Source organism: Globicephala melas, chromosome 6, assembly GCF_963455315.2.
Source record: "Globicephala melas chromosome 6, mGloMel1.2, whole genome shotgun sequence".
Taxonomy (NCBI): domain Eukaryota; kingdom Metazoa; phylum Chordata; class Mammalia; order Artiodactyla; family Delphinidae; genus Globicephala; species Globicephala melas.
Window position 1 is genome coordinate 9,149,226 of NC_083319.1, and position 17,886 is coordinate 9,167,111.

General features: G+C 48.5%; 1 protein-coding gene across 14 annotated transcripts in view; it reads right to left on the minus strand.

The window, feature by feature from the left end:
• The window catches only part of RALGPS1 (Ral GEF with PH domain and SH3 binding motif 1), a 286,653-nt gene extending 270,248 nt beyond the window's left edge, over window positions 1-16,405 (minus strand). For 9 of the 14 annotated variants that reach the window (XM_060300420.1, XM_060300431.1, XM_060300430.1 and 6 more), the window contains exon 1: window positions 16,195-16,405. The gene's annotated coding sequence lies outside the window, so the exon portion shown is untranslated. Of the gene's footprint in view, window positions 1-6,256; window positions 6,450-16,132; window positions 16,155-16,194 lie in introns of those variants that run through there. The other 5 variants (XM_060300423.1, XM_060300421.1, XM_060300425.1 and 2 more) reach the window with 3 other exon arrangements.
• Window positions 16,406-17,886: the final 1,481 nt, after the last annotated feature.

Below are 17,886 nucleotides of genomic sequence, written 5' to 3' on the forward strand. Positions count from 1 at the left end.
TGGTTCATGATGAGCCCTTATAATTTACGGATTCAGGTCCTTCTTCGGTTCGGGAAAATTGAGGATTTGCTCTGGTCTCCAGTCTGGTCCATCATCCACGTCTGCGGTCTCCTCTGTTGCTTTCCTGTCCCTTGTGAAATTGGCAGTTTGTCCTCCTCCTGACCCCTTGAATTTCTGCAGTGCCACTAATTTCAGTGCTGGCATGTGTGATTTATTGCCCCACGTTCTTTAAGTCCACAAGCTCCTGCTTCACCTCAGTCTGTTGACTCATCATTTCGTCTTTCATAGCACCTATAACTTCTCTTAGAGGACAAAGAAGATGATGTTTGAAATGTACTTCAGTTTACTGAGTAAAAGTTTGGAAACTTCTTTCCCAAAGCCTGATCTTCTCTATTTTTTGCACCCTTGTTTATTTCCCTTTATACTGCTGGATCTTTTCAGTGGGTCCTCTCTAGTTTAATTTGTCTATTCGTTCATTCTTGAATGAGGACAGATGAGACCTGGCCTGACATTTATCCAAAAATAGTGCAGATGGGCTCCCCTTGGTCCCCTCTCCATTCACCCTGGTGGATTCAAAGCTAAGGTCCAACACCATCTCCATCACTCATCAACGGTGACCACTCTTTAGTTAACGTCTTCACTTCTTTTGCCTATTTCCTCCTGTATAAAACTAGAAAGTCGAGCTAATCTTCAAATGTCTTTTAAAGCTCCACATTTTTGTAATACTTTTATACATCACCTAGGTTTAAAATTTCATTAGTTTGGAACCAATTGTCAAGGATTTTGCTAAATATACGTATAAACAAAAAAGACCCTATTTCTTAAGAAAGACTCGCTGTACTCAATTTTTAATTAAGAAAACCACAAATATTAAACTCAAGAAACAGACTTCATTTGATTATACATAAGAAAAAAGAGAATTATAAATAATTTACAAGAGCTAGCAGAGTACATGCCCCAGGGATGTACTGGGTATGAAATGTGTACAAGAGGCAAAAGCTAAACACAAGGAACTGAGAGTAGCCTTTCTCTCCCATTCCGCCTCCCCACTGCACCTTCAGTCTTGTCTAAACACGGCACACCAGGTGGAAAGACTGCCAGCTGCCTGAGCCATGGCTGGGCCTGCCTTTCCGCAGCCCACAGCCATTCTACAGGGTAGCGTTGACTGAGAGCTTCCCATTGCACACGCGTCTCCATGCATCGTCCCATTTGATCCTGACAACACCTGTTGGGAGACTCAGTCCTCCGCGGTCTCTGGCACTCCAACCTGTCTTGTGGGAACTGCCAAGAATGCAAGGTCCTGATCACCCTTTACCTAGGCCATTTCACAGGGTTGTGTTGCAGAGAGCAACCCTGAGAGATGCGACAATGTCTCCCTCAGGGACAAAGGGCGGCCTTGCTCACTGCCTGCCATAAAGCAGCAGGTTCCCCAGGCTTGTGTCTCTCAGGTGTGACACAAGGCAAAGCATCCATCTGGACCCACAGTGTCACCTCCATGGGACTTGGGGGAAGGGGAACTGACATACACTGATGCTTATGCTGGTAATAAAGTCCTTTGTCTGACTCAGGAGTTATACATACCAAAAGATACCAAGTAGACAAGAAAGTTCTCCCTCCTAATTCCCCCTACTACCTGATTCAGTAACCTGTCTCTCCTAGATCTTACTGCAGAATTCAATATACATCTTCCCACCTTTAACTCCATTTTTTTGTCCTTTACCTCAAACTCACCTAGAATCCACTGCAGTAGTGGTTAAGCTTATCAATTCTTTTCAGCATTGAAATCCAAATGCCCCAACATAACAATTATTCCTTCCCGTGCTTCTGTGTAACTCCTGATATCTCATGAATTTAGCTCCTGGGTAAGTTACCAATGAACTGACTTCTTTTCCATTCATCTGTTTTCCTGCTTTTACCCAGGCGCCATGTGGGATTAATAAATTATTGCCTTATAGTAAGTTTTGGAGGCTCAACCATTTATAGGCTCCACATCTGTTAAATTGGGCCAGTAATGGTGAGGCTGGTCCCCAATATCCATCCTCCTCTTCTTCTTCAGTAACAGAACTTCTGGTTTTTAGATGGACATATGGTTTCCCTGAATACAGGTTACATTTCCCAGCTTCCCTTACTGCCATGTGTGGCCATAAGACCAAGAGAAGGCCGATGGGATGCAAGAAGTGTCATGTGCAATTGCTGTAAAGTGGCCCTCAAAGTCTGCAACGTAGATGCAAAAGCCAGAGTTCCAGCAGCCATTTCAGGCCATAAAGTGACCTTGGTCTTAGAAGCCATCCCCAAGATCACCTCACGATGGAACAAGACAGAAGGAACCTGGGTCTCTGACCATGTAGACTCAATACTCTGAGCTGATTACCCTCCTGACTTCTCACACATAAGACAGAAACTTCAATCTTATTTATGTCTTCATTATTTTGAGTTCTCTGTCATTCATACCCTAACCTACAGAAATGGCTCCCTCATAAAGAGAATGCTAGAAGGTTACATGAGAGTATGTATCACAACAGATATCCATTTTTATATTCCCCCAACAAAGGGGCAAGTGCTGTTTTTACACAGAGCAGGCAACTCAAACATTCGCTAAAACAAACAGAATCTGGAAGAATGAGGCCATTTCACTGCCTTAAAATTTTTTTTACCAATTTATTTTTCCAGATGAAGATCGCTATTTTATCAAGTTTTATAAAATGTATCATTGGAATTGCATTAAATCTTTACCAATATTTGGAGATATAGTATTGTCACTATTACTATGTTTAGACTTCCCTGGAAAGAGCCAGAAATTGATTGATTGACTCATTGATTTTCATCCTATCTATTCAAAACATTTAATATGAGGCTACTCTGTAATAAGCCTATTCATAAAAATAAGACTTTGTGGAGTTGGCGAACAGACCTTAGGTAAATAAGCTCTCGTGCCCCAGTGCCCTCCAAACACTGAGGGAGGTGAAAGAGGTGGTGACAATCTCTACCATCACTAAAGACTAAGGCTAATGTGCTACTCTGTCCTCATCACCTCCAGCTGTTGATCCAGAATCTTCTTGCCTCGCTTCTTCACAGCCAATAACACTCCCCTGACCAAGGTTCCTGGGCCTGGGGCTTTTTCATCTTCCATCATGTAAACTTTCCTGTGATGCTCCACTGTCATCCTTATCCTCTCAGTGCTCCTGCCCGTAGGTGAGGGTCACAGAGCTGACCCTGTTATTGCTGAAGTTCTTTATTTCACACACTTGCTATATGGGTGGGGTTTAGTCCAGTGGAGATATCTGCAGAGGTCCTCAGCTGATGATGGTACCATCATCATCACTATTACTACTGCCATTTACTGAAGCAATACTCTGTGACAGATACTTTGGTAAGCACCTTACCCATAGGAATATACCACTTGGTCCTTACAATAATTCTCTAAGATGGGTATTGTTATCACTGGGTATTGTTTCAAGTGAGAAAACTGAGGCCCAAAGAAGTTAGATAACTTATCCAAGGACACACAGTCGATAAGAGTATCCTCCCTGGCTATGGCAGCAAGCCCTTGGGCAAAGGCGGGATTTGAACCCAGCTCAGTCTGACCCCCTATTCTCAACCATTTCTTTATGTTCCATCCCACAGAGCTGAACATGCTATGTTCTGTAAGGTACATGCCCTCCCATCTGTCCATCTATTCCCTTCTCTTCGACTAAGCATTGGGGTTTCTCAACTAAACAAACATTAATCCCTTTTCTTCTTCCTTTCCTGAGAAACAAACGGCTTTATACCAGGATGGTTGGCCCTGGTATTAAGGACAGCTACTTCCCTCCAGGTATGCCTGACCCTGTCTCACTACTCTTCAGCTGTGGCTTTCAGCACCAGGGTCAGTGGTAAGCGGGTCTCTGCCTCCGTCCTACACTCCTAGGTCTTTGGGTTCAGGGTGATACTTACAATAGACATGTTGGATCATAGATCAGTCTCCCACTGGCTCTCTCAGATTAAAGGCTCTTCCCCAGGTTCTGTCAGCTGATCTGAGGCATTCTGTCCTACCAGGGGGATGGAACTCCACTTTGGCAACTTGGGACCCTCCCTCCACCAGCCGTCTGAGTAGATCTCAGGTACTCTTATAACTCTAAGACCTTACTTGTAAGTTCTGGAAATTCTACAGCAGGCTCTTCCCTGTTATCCAAGCTCAGGACACATGGAGGACCAAGGATGCACTCCCAAGTCACAGGGCTCCCACACCACATTGGTCCAGGCCCAGTGGTTTCTCACCTTCAGAACTTCCTCCCACATGTCTGGTAGCTGCCTTTCCTGGGATCTAGACACATCCCCTTCCCACTGAGGTTGCAGACCCACCCTGAACCCCAGAATGCCAGATGGGGCCCCAACTTTCCTGCTTCAGGAGCCAGAGATTTCAGTCCGAAGGGCCAGCAAAAGAAGGCAGGGGTGGATTTCTCAAGAAGGTTCTGAGAGAGGCTGAAGGGTTTAATGGATGCAGAGCCTCCTCTGCAGAGTCTCCTCTGCAGAGTCTTTCACACACGGAAGCAAAGGTCATTAAAACGACCTCTCTCATGTGGGAATGGCTCCGCTGTTAGGGAAAATAAGGGGATCAGGGGTGGCACCAGAGCACTCAGCTTCCGGGGGACAGGGTCAGAGGCCTGCGGGAAGAGAGCTGGAGGGGATCCCACCCCACCAATTCCCATAGCATCACCTTCTTAGGTCGCTCCTTCCTCACTGACCACCCCTCTGCTCCTTCCCCAACTCTCCCACTGTGCCCCGCCCCACATGCTGGCTCCCCCAGCAGTCCAGCCAGGACCCTCTGCTCCCTACACATACCCTTACTGAGTAACTCCCACCTCCCCAAGGGCCAAGCCTCTCTCTCCAGACCAGTGGGGCATCAGAACCACCTGTGAAAACCCTTCGACACACAGATGACCAGCCTCTCTCCCACAAACACCACGGAGGATTCTGCTCTGGCTCAGACCTCTCTCTGAGCTCCAGGCTAGCAGGCCAGCTGCCGGGTGCTGTCCCACAGGTGTCCCAAACTCAAAATGGCCAAAACCAAACTCACAACTTCCCCTCCCAACTCAACACTCCTCTCACGTTCCTTATCCTGTGACTGTCCAGCACTTCACATCACTAAGTGAGAAACCCTGGCACTGCCCACCCTCCCTCCCATCTGCTAAATCTCCAAGGAGAGAGGCCTCTACCTTGGTTTCTCTCAAACCCACCTTCTCCTCTCCATCCCTATGGCTCCCTCACCCATCTCCCAAATGCCAGTCTCCTCCCATACCACCCATCCTCCACACCAGGAGTATAACTGAAGGGGTCTCTCTCCTCCTATAACTCTGGAACAAATCTCCACCGGCCACAGAATAACATCCGAACTCCTAAGCACTGCTAGCGAGTCCCTCTGAGGACTGACCCCAAACCACCTTTCTGACCTGTTTCCTGCAACTCCACACAGCTCACCACACCTTAGCCACAGCATGGTCTCTCCTGCTTCTGGACCCCTGTTATCTGTTTCCTCTGCCTGTGTTCCCCTGCACCTGGGACACAGAGCATCTATTTTTGAGATCCTGTGAGTCTGACTTGGTGCCATGAGCTTCCATTTCCACTACTTACCAGCCCCAACACAGCACCATCGTCATTTATTTACTCCCATCTGTCGGCTGGTGGGCTCCTGAGGGCAAGGACTGCAGTGTCAGGCCCAGTTACATGCTCAGTAAGTGTTTACTTCATGAGTGAAACCACTAATGAGATCAAGGTGTTCTTCCACCCCCTCAAGAAGCAAAGGAAGCAACCAATCTTTAAAGCAATAAAAATAAGGCCAACTGCTATCTGGGAAACCATGGCAGGTAATGTTTCAGTAACAGATGCTTTTGGTGATAGATGGGAGTTCTGAAAAAGAAGAGTCAGCAACGACAGACTCTGTCAGGCGTCTCCAGCACAGGTCAAGAAAGCAATGCCCTGACCACTGGGCCGTGAGCACTGCAGAGTCCCCTCACGCTCAGGGCTCTGACCACCCCGGCTGTGTGACTTCGTGAATTCATCACACCCTTGCCCCAACTGGGATCACGACACATGCAGTCGCCACCTCTTCACCTTGCTAGCTCCAACTCCTCTTTCCTCTGGGAAGCTGTCTCTGACCTCCCAACTGCTTTATGGCCTCTGAGCACCTTGTACTCTTCTTTTACAGCCATTGTCAGTGCTGTAATTAATCTTTCGTACACTTATTTGTTACGGTTTTTGTACTTATTTTTATACTTACTTAACTTCACTACTAGACTGTGAGCCAAAAGACAGCAAGGACCAGACTTGTCTTTTTCCTCTACTGCAGCCCCACACTCGGCACAGTGCTAGCACTCAGCAGGCCCTGAACAAGGACTGGATGGATGCGAGGGTGGGTGGGTAGATGGATGGATGGACGGCAGATGGACAGATGGACTGGCAGGCAGGCAGGTCTGGAAGACAGGGAAGAACAAGGAATAAGGCTGCCTTTCATGACTGGTACAATAGTTTAATAACATCGAGCTCTCTTTACTCTGATGCAACCCTCGGAAAGCAACCTCAGATCTTAAAACTGGGGCTTTCAGGGCTTCCCTGGTGGCGCAGTGGTTGAGAGTCCGCCTGCCGATGTAGGGGACACGGGTTTGTGCCTCGGTCCGGAAAGATCCCACATGCCGCGGAGCGGCTGGGCCCGGAGCCATGGCCGCTGAGCCTGCGCGTCCGGAGCCTGTGCTCCGCAACGGACAGGCCACAACAGTGAGAGGCCTGTGTACCGCCAAAAAAAAAAAAAAAAAAAAAAAAACTGGGGCTTTCCCACTAACGAAAGGATGCACACACACTGGGGATATTCCTATTTACTTGGAAAGCAGGTGTCAGAGCAAAGTGACACACTTGGCATTCTGGCTTCATACCCAGTGATCCTCCTATAATACCAGGCTGCTCTCTCTGTTCCACAAGTATACTGGCTATATTGATAAAAATAGGTTCCAATAATCTCTCAGCCCCCTAACATCATGATGAAGCCCCCTAAGATCAACACGCATATTGCTAGCAGACCACAAGAGGCACTGCCTTTTCTCAGCCAGCCACCATCACCAAATACCGGTGCTGGGCACCAAGTCAGGTGTTAGCTCCTCTTCCCCACAGTCACACTATAGATTCAACAGGGGACGCTGAAGCTGAGGTTTTCATCAGAGAGAAATGCTTCTTCATGGACATGGTCTATGAGCAACGTTACATGACCTGCAGGCAGCTACTGAGAAACTGCAACATACAAATGGATGGGTTTTACAGGTGGAGAATCAGTACGCCTGAGTATGAAACCCTGGCAAAGTCCCCATCCTCATGTGGAGAGTAGGAAGAGTGGACTCAACGATCTCTAACCTTCAGATCAGACTGACACTACAACTGATGAGCACAACGGCCACAGCAATGCTCACTGCAAAAGAGCCCCGTGGCAGGTATACCCAGAGACAAATTAGAGAAATAGGCTAACTGAAGCAACGAGCACCTTTTGAAAACAACAAAGTAACGCTACATATCAATCAGCAAGTAACTTCTAATCCTATCAAAAAGCTTCCCAGAAAGAACAAATTCTAATCTTAGTTATCAACTAATCAGCACATACATCAATCCCGTACCTTCGCTATTTATAAGAAAGATCAGGGTTTCCTGGTCCCTAGAATGAAAGCAGACCTTAAACCCATCACCCCAAACTGAACTCAACTCCTCAAATTCAATTATCAGTAACATTAAAACAACTAAAGCCAAGACAAACTATTACAAGTACCGTTTGTCCATGAATCCCTGTTTCCCTATCTCACCTGTGATTCTTCCAATGTGTATCAGAAACCACACCTCAAGGCAGCCCGGGCTGTGAGAAAAGACACCTGAGGAGCCCTCTGCGTCTCCCATAGCTCCATCTTGGGCAATTCCTCCACCCTCTCTGAGCTTCCATTTTCTCCTCTGCACACCAAAGCCCGCCCCACCTACCCTGCAGAATCATTATGAGGCTAAAGACACAGGTGTCAGAGACTTTGTAAAGTGTTGAAATATTTTATAAAAAAGGGACCTCAGATCCAACAACCTTCTCATTTTATAGATTCAAATCAGTCACTGGGCACTCACCCTTTATTTCATTTGTCCATTTAACAAGCATTTATATACTACTTGCTACGTGCCAGATGCTACGGCAGGCACTGAGGACAGGACTGTGAGCAAAGCCACAGTCCATGGTGGGACGGGACTGCACACCCTGCACTGGGGAGCTGGACGTAAGACAACAGTTACACCAGTTACACCGAAGAGCATGTCGTGACACCCGCGGGCCATGGAAACGATTTGGGTTTTTTCTAAGAGAAACCAGAAGCTACTGAAGGGATTTAAGCAGAGGGAACAACACACTCAGGTCGTTCTGGCTGCCGAGTACTAGCCCTGGGCTAGGCCCTGAATACGGTGGGAAGAAGAAATGCAGACTTTGGCTCTGCAAAGTCTGGTGGGGGAGTCACAGGAAGCTGAGGCTGCTACACGCCAGAGCAGGGCGTTGTGGGAGCCCCGTGGGAACACTCCTAAATGCCAGCGGCCTGAAAGTGCTGGAGTTTTGGTACCTAGAGAGAAAAAACAAAAAAAAACACAGCTACAGGGAGGGCACAAAATAAGAAATATCTTAAAATAGTGAAAGTCACTAATTCCACATAACAGACTTTATTGCCACAAAAAGAGACACAGCAAATTCTCCTGAATTTATTAACTTGTTTTCCATAAATATTTAATTACTCAGAAATGTATCAAAAACACAGATTCCCCCTGACCTACTTATCAAGCTTATACAAGAATGGGTGAGAATTACTGTATCCAATAAATACGAATTTAATTACATTACTCTTTCGTCTCTAATAAGATGATTTCAAAGAAACCATTGACTGTTGAGGCCAAACATTTACACTTTCTTCTGATTACTCAAGTTAACTGTCTTAATCTTAAAATAAAATCTGATAATAAAAATATTTAAATCCTAAAGAGGGAAAGTATAATGTTGCATAAGTTTATATTAAAGTCCCATTATTTGGACTTGAGGATATGGGGAGCGGGAAGGGTAAGCTGTGACAAAGCGAGAGAGAGGCATGGACATATATACACGACCAGGTAGTGTATATAGTGTAGGTAGATAGCTAGTGGGAAGCAGCCGCATAGCACATATATACATATATACATACACTACCAGGTAGTGTATATAGTGTATATAGTGTAGGTAGATAGCTAGTGGGAAGCAGCCGCATAGCACAGGAGATCAGCTCGGTGCTTTGTGACCGCCTGGAGGGGTGGGATAGGGAGGGTGCGAGGGAGGGAGATGCAAGACGGAAGAGATATGGGAACATATGTATATGTATAACTGATTCACTTTGTTATAAAGCAGAAACTAACATACCATTGTAAAGCAATCATACTCCAATAAAGATGTAAAAAAAAATAAATACAAAGAAATAAAAAATAAAGTCCCATTATTTACATGGAATCACAGAACAGTGAAACAGAAAGTACTTGGGAAACCAGCCTTCAGTTCCTGGACAGGTCTGAGACAAGGCCCACGCTTGGGGTGACTCCACCCTCCCCCTCACCAGCACCTACTGCTTTTGTGGGCGTCAAGGCTTGCGTGCACAGTCTCAGTGCAGGCTGAGTACTGCCTGCCACCCTGGGTGCTCCCACCAGCCCTCACCACCAAGTACCTCTGAGCTTTAACACATCCCTTGTGCAATAACTCACATAACTTCCATAGGCAATAAGTTAACATCCCCTGCAAAAAAACAAGCATCCTGACAGCCCTCTAACAATGGGTTAAGAGAAGATTATTCTAGCTCACGCCGACTGGACGCTCATGAAGTGCAAGCACTATGCTAAGCCCTGTTCCTCGTCATCTCCTTGAAGTCCTGTAAGAACCAGATGGAGGTAAGTACCATCACACTTCCTGTATTGATGAGGAAAAGAGGAATGGTCACCTGCCCAAAGTCAAAGGGCTTGTGAGTAGGGTCAGGACACAAACCCACATAGGCCTGACTCCAGAGTCTGCTGTAAGTGCTGCCCTGTCCACCTCTTTGACGCTCAGGAGATAAATCTCCTTCGAAGAACACAAGGGATTTGAAAGCTCTGCAGAAAAACCAGGGAAGAATGTGCCTCTCCACGTCTTCATGGTCTCTGCTCTCCTCAGTAAGTGCAGGCGAGACAAGCCTGACTCATGCCTCCCTTTGGGGAAAAGCCATGGAACTGATCAGTGCAGGGGGTCAAAGAGAAGGTGCTCGCGATGGTGCTGGGCTGGAACCACCTGTGAGAAGAGCTCATGCAAAAACGGGGGAGGAAACACCTGTGGGCCTGTAAGGAAAGTCCCAAGGACTCCTTGAGCACTCTGTGACTTCAGAGCTGGTTTCTCAGATACCTTGGCCATCACCTTCACCACCAACTGGCACCGTCTACACTAGAACCTGGAGAAAACAGCCAAACAGGTGCTTCCTGGTGCTGCCCCAGCACCAAGGATAAATAAAAAGACAGTGAGCACTCTGTAAGCACCAGCTTCCCGTCAGGCACCACGCTAAGCAGCCCACAGCATTATTCCACTGAATCTTCAATGACAGCCCCCAGTAAGGTAACCCTGCCATCCCCATTTTACAAATCAGTTAACTGAGACTAAGAGTGGGGAAGACACTGGCCCAAGGTCACAGAGGTTGTGTGGAGGAGCCAGAATTGGAACCCAGATCTGGCTGCAGAGTGTGAATCTGCTTGGCCACTTCACTCGGGGTCCTCTGTCACCGCCAATCCCCTCCTGGTCACATTCTGTTTGCACGTGACTCCTCCACCAACCATCCGCTCCCCAAGGGCAGGATGGAGATCCTTCATCTCCATATGCCCAGCACTCAGCAGAGGGCTTGGCCCAAAGCAGGAGCGCAGCAAGGCTGGTGGATGGATGCCCACAGGAAGGAAGTAGCCCCAGGACGCCCCTCACAGAAGCCAACCCAACCAACTCTCCCCATCCCTGATCAGAATCTACAGACCATCTACTCAGCTCCCTGAGGCCTGCTCCTCCGCAAGTCCACCTCAAGGGAAGGGTCAGCAGCCACACTTCTGGGGAAGGGGGAGGTGGGCTTCAGCAAGTATGAGCAGTTCATTTTCAGACTTGTCCTTCTTTCTGTTTCCCCATCTTGTCCTGGAGCAAATAATTCTTCCCTCTCCCACCCCTAAGACTTTGTAGGACAAGTATCACCACTCAGAGCCAAAGCCTACCACTAGTATATGGCACATGTGTGTCTCAGTCAGCACTCAAATACTTGGGGAATGAAGCAATAGAGTCCAGAGTCTGGGATTCACCAGAGACCTATCAATAAGAGTCTGCCAACATTCGGTAGCATGACCTGTCTGAGCAGAGGTCCATCACAATGTCCACCAAGAGCCTACCCTGGAGACTCAGAAGCAAAGAAAGCAGGAAACTTTCCCTGTGCAGGGACGAGACAGGTATAGAATAATGCATGCAATAGTGAGGCACATGAACCGATCAAGGTACACACACAATGAAAGCCAAGGGAGCACAGACAGGAGTGGTCACTTGTAGAGGAACTGAGTAGATTTCACAGAGAAGGGAAAAGTTGAACTGAGAAGCCATTCCCAAACCACCAAGGGAAAGTCATTGTTTCCTGCCTCCCTGAGCCCCATACTGCTCACCTCCCCACCGCTGAGCCCTGTTCTGTCATCAGTGACTTGTGTGCCTGTCTCTCTGCACAGTATGTGAGCACCTTGAGGGCAAGGACTTTGGGCATTCTCCATGGCTCACCCTCAGCTGTCCAGTAAATATCTGCTAACAAAGAATAAGAGTCTAGTTTAGATTATTAATAACACAGCAGCTACCCCTTCTTGAGCATCTACTATGACCTATTACTGCAAGTACTTTGCATACATGATCTCATTTCTTCTACACAAAAACCCCAAAAGGCAGATCCTATCATCACCATCCATTTTACAGATAAGGAAACTGAAACGCAGAAAGATTAGGTAAATTGCCCCAAGTCATACAGCCAGTAAGTGACAGAGCCGGACTTTGAATCATGGGCTGAATGAAAAATCAGTTTTCAATTACTAGTGAACAAATCCCTTTTCCTTTCTCTTTCTGTGTCTGCCTTGCATCCAGATACATGGATTGCCCTTTAGTTTATTGTTCACTGGAACCAAAGCCATTTCTTTTCTAGAGAAAAACAAGGGCTATCTCTTGTTAGTCTTCTAAACAATGACTGCTAACCATTACTGAGTAAACATCATGGTGGGGTGGGGGAGCATGGAGACACAAAATTGTGCTTAAGATATCAGTCAAAAACATCTATTAAGGAGGAATTGTATGTACCAACTGGAACATTTTCCAATGTTGGAACAATTTCCAAATAGATCAAGTAAATAAATAAAGAGCAAGAGTCCGTATAGGATGCTATTCTTTGTATAAGAGAAAAAATATATAACAAAACAAGAAAATGGTAACAGTGGTTGCCACTAGGGAGAGGACTGGGAACTGGCAGCTTGAGGCAAGAAAGACACTTTACAATTTGTCCCCCTTGAACTACTTGTCTTTTTTAAAAAAAATCCATGTGTGATTTTTTTAATTCTTAAAAAAAATAAGACAAAAACACCATTTAAAGAAACTCCTTATTGCCAGGCCTTTTCCAAATGCTCACATACATATGACTGCAACCATGAAAAAAACTTGTATGTTTATGAAAAACTGGGTGAACTTAATGTGTGGTGAAATAGGACTGTAAAACAACTTTTGTCTTTCATGTTGAGGTTCGCTAATTTCACTATAAAGTTGTTGCAACATTTTTTTCTGCAATAAATAAAATGCACTTTGAAGGTGCAGATACGGCATACATATAAGCAGCAGAGATAATCTGCCACACCTTCTTCTGAAAGTCCTTCATCTGTCCCTTCGACAAGTATTTAATGAGCACCTACTATGTGCCAGGCAAAGTGCTCAACAGGTTTTTTGGGGGTTTTTTTAAGATGTTGGGGGTAGGAGTTTTTATTAATTAATTTATTTATTTTTGCTGTGTTGGGTCTTCGTTTCTGTGCGAGGGCTTTCTCTAGTTGTGGCACGCGGAGGCCACTCTTCACCGCGGTGCGCGGGCCTCTCACTATCACGGGCCTCTCTTGTTATGGAGCACAGGCTCCAGACGCGCAGGCTCAGTAGTTGTGGCTCATGGGCCTAGTTGCTCCGCGGCATGTGGGATCCTCCCAGACCAGGGCTCGAACCCGTGTTCCCTGCATTAGCAGGCAGATTCTCAACCACTGCGCCACCAGGGAAGCCCTCAACAGGTATTTTTAAAAGAAGAGCTAAACAACAGGTCACTAGCTTCCTCCCTCCTGCCTTTCGGGAAAACATGCCAATCAGAAGGCCAGAGCTAGGATCACTCTTGATGTTCACGTATTCTAACACCATCCTCACTCAGCTAAGAAAACTGAGGCCTGGACAGGGGAAGGGCTCTGATCAAGGTTACATAAGAAGCGAAGGCCTCAAAATTACTTGTCCTGGGCTTCCCTGGTGGCTCAGTGGTTGATAGTCCGCCTGCCGATGCGGGGGACACGGGTTCGTGCCCCGGTCCGGGAAGATCCCACATGCCGCGGAGCGGCTGGGCCCGTGAGCCATGGCCACTGAGCCTGCGCGTCCGGAGCCTGTGCTCCGCAACGGGAGAGGCCACAGCGGTGAGAGGCCCGCGTACCTCAAAAAAAAAAAAAAAAAAAAATTACTTGTCCTGCTCTCCTCACATGCGACATGCTGTTTTGTTGTGTTGAAAGATGGGCAGTCAGGGAGGGGCAGAAACATACCCTAACACTGACAGCCTAATATATCAGGTGCTTTCACAGATCTTGTCAAATTTATTCTTCATAACAACCTCTCAAGGTGGACATGATTATCCTTGTTTTACAAATAAGGAGATGAAAGCTCTGAGAAGCTAAGAAACTGGTGTATAAGGCTTCAAACACGTATCTCTCTGACTTCCAAGCCAGAGCTCTGACCCTCCATGCTGAAAAGGAAAATCAGGTAGACTGGAGCCATATCACAGAGAGCCCTGGAGGCAAGATTTTCCATTAACGAAGTTTCTCTCTCAACCCTGGATGCTGTCACTCCAACACCACCAATCTCAAAGCCAGTCCCCTCATTACCCAACACATGTTGTAGCTCTTGTTGCCACCAAGTTTGGGCTTTCCTTTTAACCCACAGAGCATGATGGTTATCCAGAGCGCAGCAATCTCTGAGAGACATTTACATCGTTTCTGCTGGGACAGAATGGGATAATTCACACGTGCTGCTTTTAGAGCCTTTGGGTGCCTGCCACACAAGCACGGACCCCAGTAAGGACCCATCCCTTAGATGCCATCCCCATGATGCCACTGGGTCACCGCCACACCAGGTGGTAGTGAGAGAGGCCAGCACCATGGAAGTTGGTCCCCCAAAGTCCCACAGCATCTGAAGTGAAGAAAAATGCAGGCCAGTACAGGAGAAGCCTCCTCCTGCCTTCTCTTCTGTCCCTGCAACACAGGCAGCAGGAATTGGTCACACTGCTAGTGAGCAGAGGCACTGCGCAATGAAAGGTCACACGTATGGGTATGGGACACCCTTCCAAACAGGAGGGAGCCCCATCACCTCGCTTTCTTCTCTCTGCCCGGTAGAAACCTAACAAAGTTCTGGCATTCCCCTATTGTGGGTGTCTTCCTTCAGGCATGTGGTAAAGTCAGTGTCATACTTGGGTGGGGAGGGGAACTTCCATAAGGCTCGAGTCTAAGCCTTATGCTCCAGTTCAGAGTCCTCACTGGGGTTGGGGTCTAAAGGTCAGCAAACAATGAAACGTTCCTGTGCTTCCATCTGCCATTCTCCCCGCCACAGCTCCCTCAGAGGCCTCACAGGGAGCAGCAGTCACCATCTCACCACAAACCTCATCCCAACCTCAAGCAGGAAAATGGTCTACCGATTAGAAATCCCCTCCTCTTTCGACCCTCAGTCTCCAAACACAATCTGCCCATCGGCCCAGAGGCAGCAGACTCACAACTTTACCCGACGATGTACCCAGTAGGCACTGTTCCATCCCATCCTCACAAGGCCCCTGAGAGGCACACAAGGCACGAACCAGGATGCTCACTTCGCAGAGGAAGAAACAAAGCTCAGAGAGGTGAAAGACTCTCCAGGTAACACAGAGGTAAAAGCTTCTGAACCCTCACTCCTGTTCTGCCCCCTCACCAGGCTGCCATTTCAGTCTTTTGGAGACGACCACTGTTAAGATTTGCAGCAACATCTGGTACCAGGAGCCAGCAAGCCAGAACCTTTCAAGCTTCACACTAACTACTCTGCCAGCACACACATTTCTCAACAGCTGATGGGATGAAAGCCAACAGCCCCACCAATCTAGGAGACAGGAAAAGCCCCCGAGACTGAAAAACGGGGCGCCCCACTTAAGGGCACGGCGTGGCATGGGGGAAGCCGCCGGCCTAGTAACCAGGGCAGCTAAGACCCAAGTCCGACCCAGGAGACGCACAGGCAGGCCTAGCCGCCCCTTCCGGCCCAGCCGCAACCTCGAAGCCTCCAGAATCCTCAGAGAGCCCAAAGCTCCTGCTTCCACTCAAACTCCCTGGACAGTGGGGAGGGCGGCTTTCCCTTTACCCGCGACCACTCACCCTTTGCCCGCTTCTTACCTGGGGCCCCGCTTCCGGACCTGCAACCACTCGGGGCCCCGCCCCCCACCGCTGCAGGTCTCCCTAGCCCCGCCCCTTGCACCTGTGGTTTCCTCAGGTCCGGTCTCTCCACCCGCTTTGGCCTCACCTCGCTGCCCCCTCCCCCGGTAAACCTGTGGTCCCACCCGGCCCCGCCCCCCGCACCTGCAGCCCCCCCGGCCCCTCCCAACTGCCTCCTCCAGCCCCGCCCCCCGCACCGGCGGCCTTTCCCCACCTCCACCCCCACACTCGCTGTACTCCATACCAAAACCCCCATTCCCACCACACACTTAAAGCCCCCGGCCCGGTCCCCGTGCCCGAGACCGCCGGACACAATCCCTACACCCCCCCCTGCCCCGAGGCCCCTCGCCGGCCCAGCGGCCCCTCGGGGTCCCGCCCCACACACCTGCAGCTCCCTCCGGCCCGGCCCTCAGGGCCCCGCCCCGCCCCGCCAGCCGCTCCTCTCACCGCCCGCTCTCGCCGCCGCCGCCGCAGTCCCGGCCGGTCACCTTGACGCGGGCCGCAATGGCTGCCGTCGCCTCCTCATGGCCCTGGGAGCGGCCCAGGCGGCAGCGGCGCCTTCGCTCGGAGGCCAGGGCCGGGCCAAGCCGGGCCAGGGCCGGGCGCAGCTGGAGCGCGGGCCGACGAGGGAGCGGAGCCGGCGCCCAGCCGCAGTAGGAACCGTCCTCTCCTGGGTCTGAGCGGCGGGCCGCTCAGCCAATCGGCGCGCGGCGCCAGACCAGTCTCCCCAACCAGCTCGTTGCAGAGGCGGAGACACGCAAATCGACCGGCTGGGCGCGCCAGTGCGCAGCCGCTGCAGCCCAGATCCTCCCTGGCCTCGCTCGGCCTGCGCTGCAGCCCTCAGATGTCGTCTCCGCCTTCGAGGATGCTCAACTGCCCGCACACCCTCCTCAGCGCCCCGCCACGCCCATCCCCTTCCTAGAAATAGCAGCGCATCTTATTCCCCATACATCCTTCCAGGTCTCATACAATTTACCCTTGAAACCTCTACCTAGGAGTTATTGTTTTCAACAAAAAATTGTTTTGTGAGAAACATCACCTTAATGCCCATTCTTTACAACTCGGAGGTAGGCACAGAACACAGAACGTCAGAGCCAGAAGAAACCTTCGAGAGCCTCGGGTCCAGCCCGTTTATTTTACAGCTGGGCAAAATTAAGCCCCTCGAGGTGAAGGAACTTGCCCAAGACCACACAAGTGCAAAGCTGAGAAATGAGGTTGTCTGTTGTCTGTCTGCTCTCAGATTCTTTACTCTGCCACGCACGATGAGGTTAGCAGAAGGGTTAAGTCATTTGATCAAAGTCGCAGAGGTAAGTTGTAAAGACAGTTGAAGCCAGTTCTGTGAAGCCCTGTAAGTCGGAACCACAGAAAATCTCTGCTCGGCCTCCCACAGAAAGGAGGCCCTATGTCCTGCGTTACTCTGAATGATTCTTGGACACACAGACAAGTAGAACGTCATTTTGACAATTTTCAAATTCATTTTGCAGTAACATCAGCGTATGGAAAGATTTGGTTACTGTCTTCCCAAAGCTTATGGAAGAAAAAGAGAGAAACGAAAAGAAATAGTCAGTGGAAATTAAACCATTTCTAAGTCTTCAGGAATCTCTGAGGGAAATTTCTGCCATGTTGCATTAAGAAAGAATAATCATCAAAGAAGATACTTAGCTATTTTACTTAAAGAGAACAAGAGACAATGTAATGCAATGGTTCATTCTGCTCAGAGCCTCTGGATTCAAAAATGCACAGGGTGGGTGTTGAGTGCAAACTCTGGGGACTTTTGACTGCCTGAATCCAAACTCTGCTTCTGCCACCAGCAAGCTGTGTGTAAGTAAGCAAGTTATTTAACATCTCTGTGCCTCAGTTTCTTTATTGAAAAATAAATATGCTGAAAATAGCACCCTCTTCAGAAAGGCTGCTGGGAGCTTTCAATGAGGTGACACATGGAAGAAGGCCTAGTACCTAACAGGAGCTCAATAAACATTAGCTATTGTTATTTCTACATGTGTGACTTAGGGCAAGCATGGAAGTTCAGCACAGTGCATGTAATATATGCTTGCTAAATGACATCTCTTATTTTTAATATGCTCATGCATAGCTTCTAAGTTTTCTTCAATGAACATAGATTCTTTTGTAATATATCAA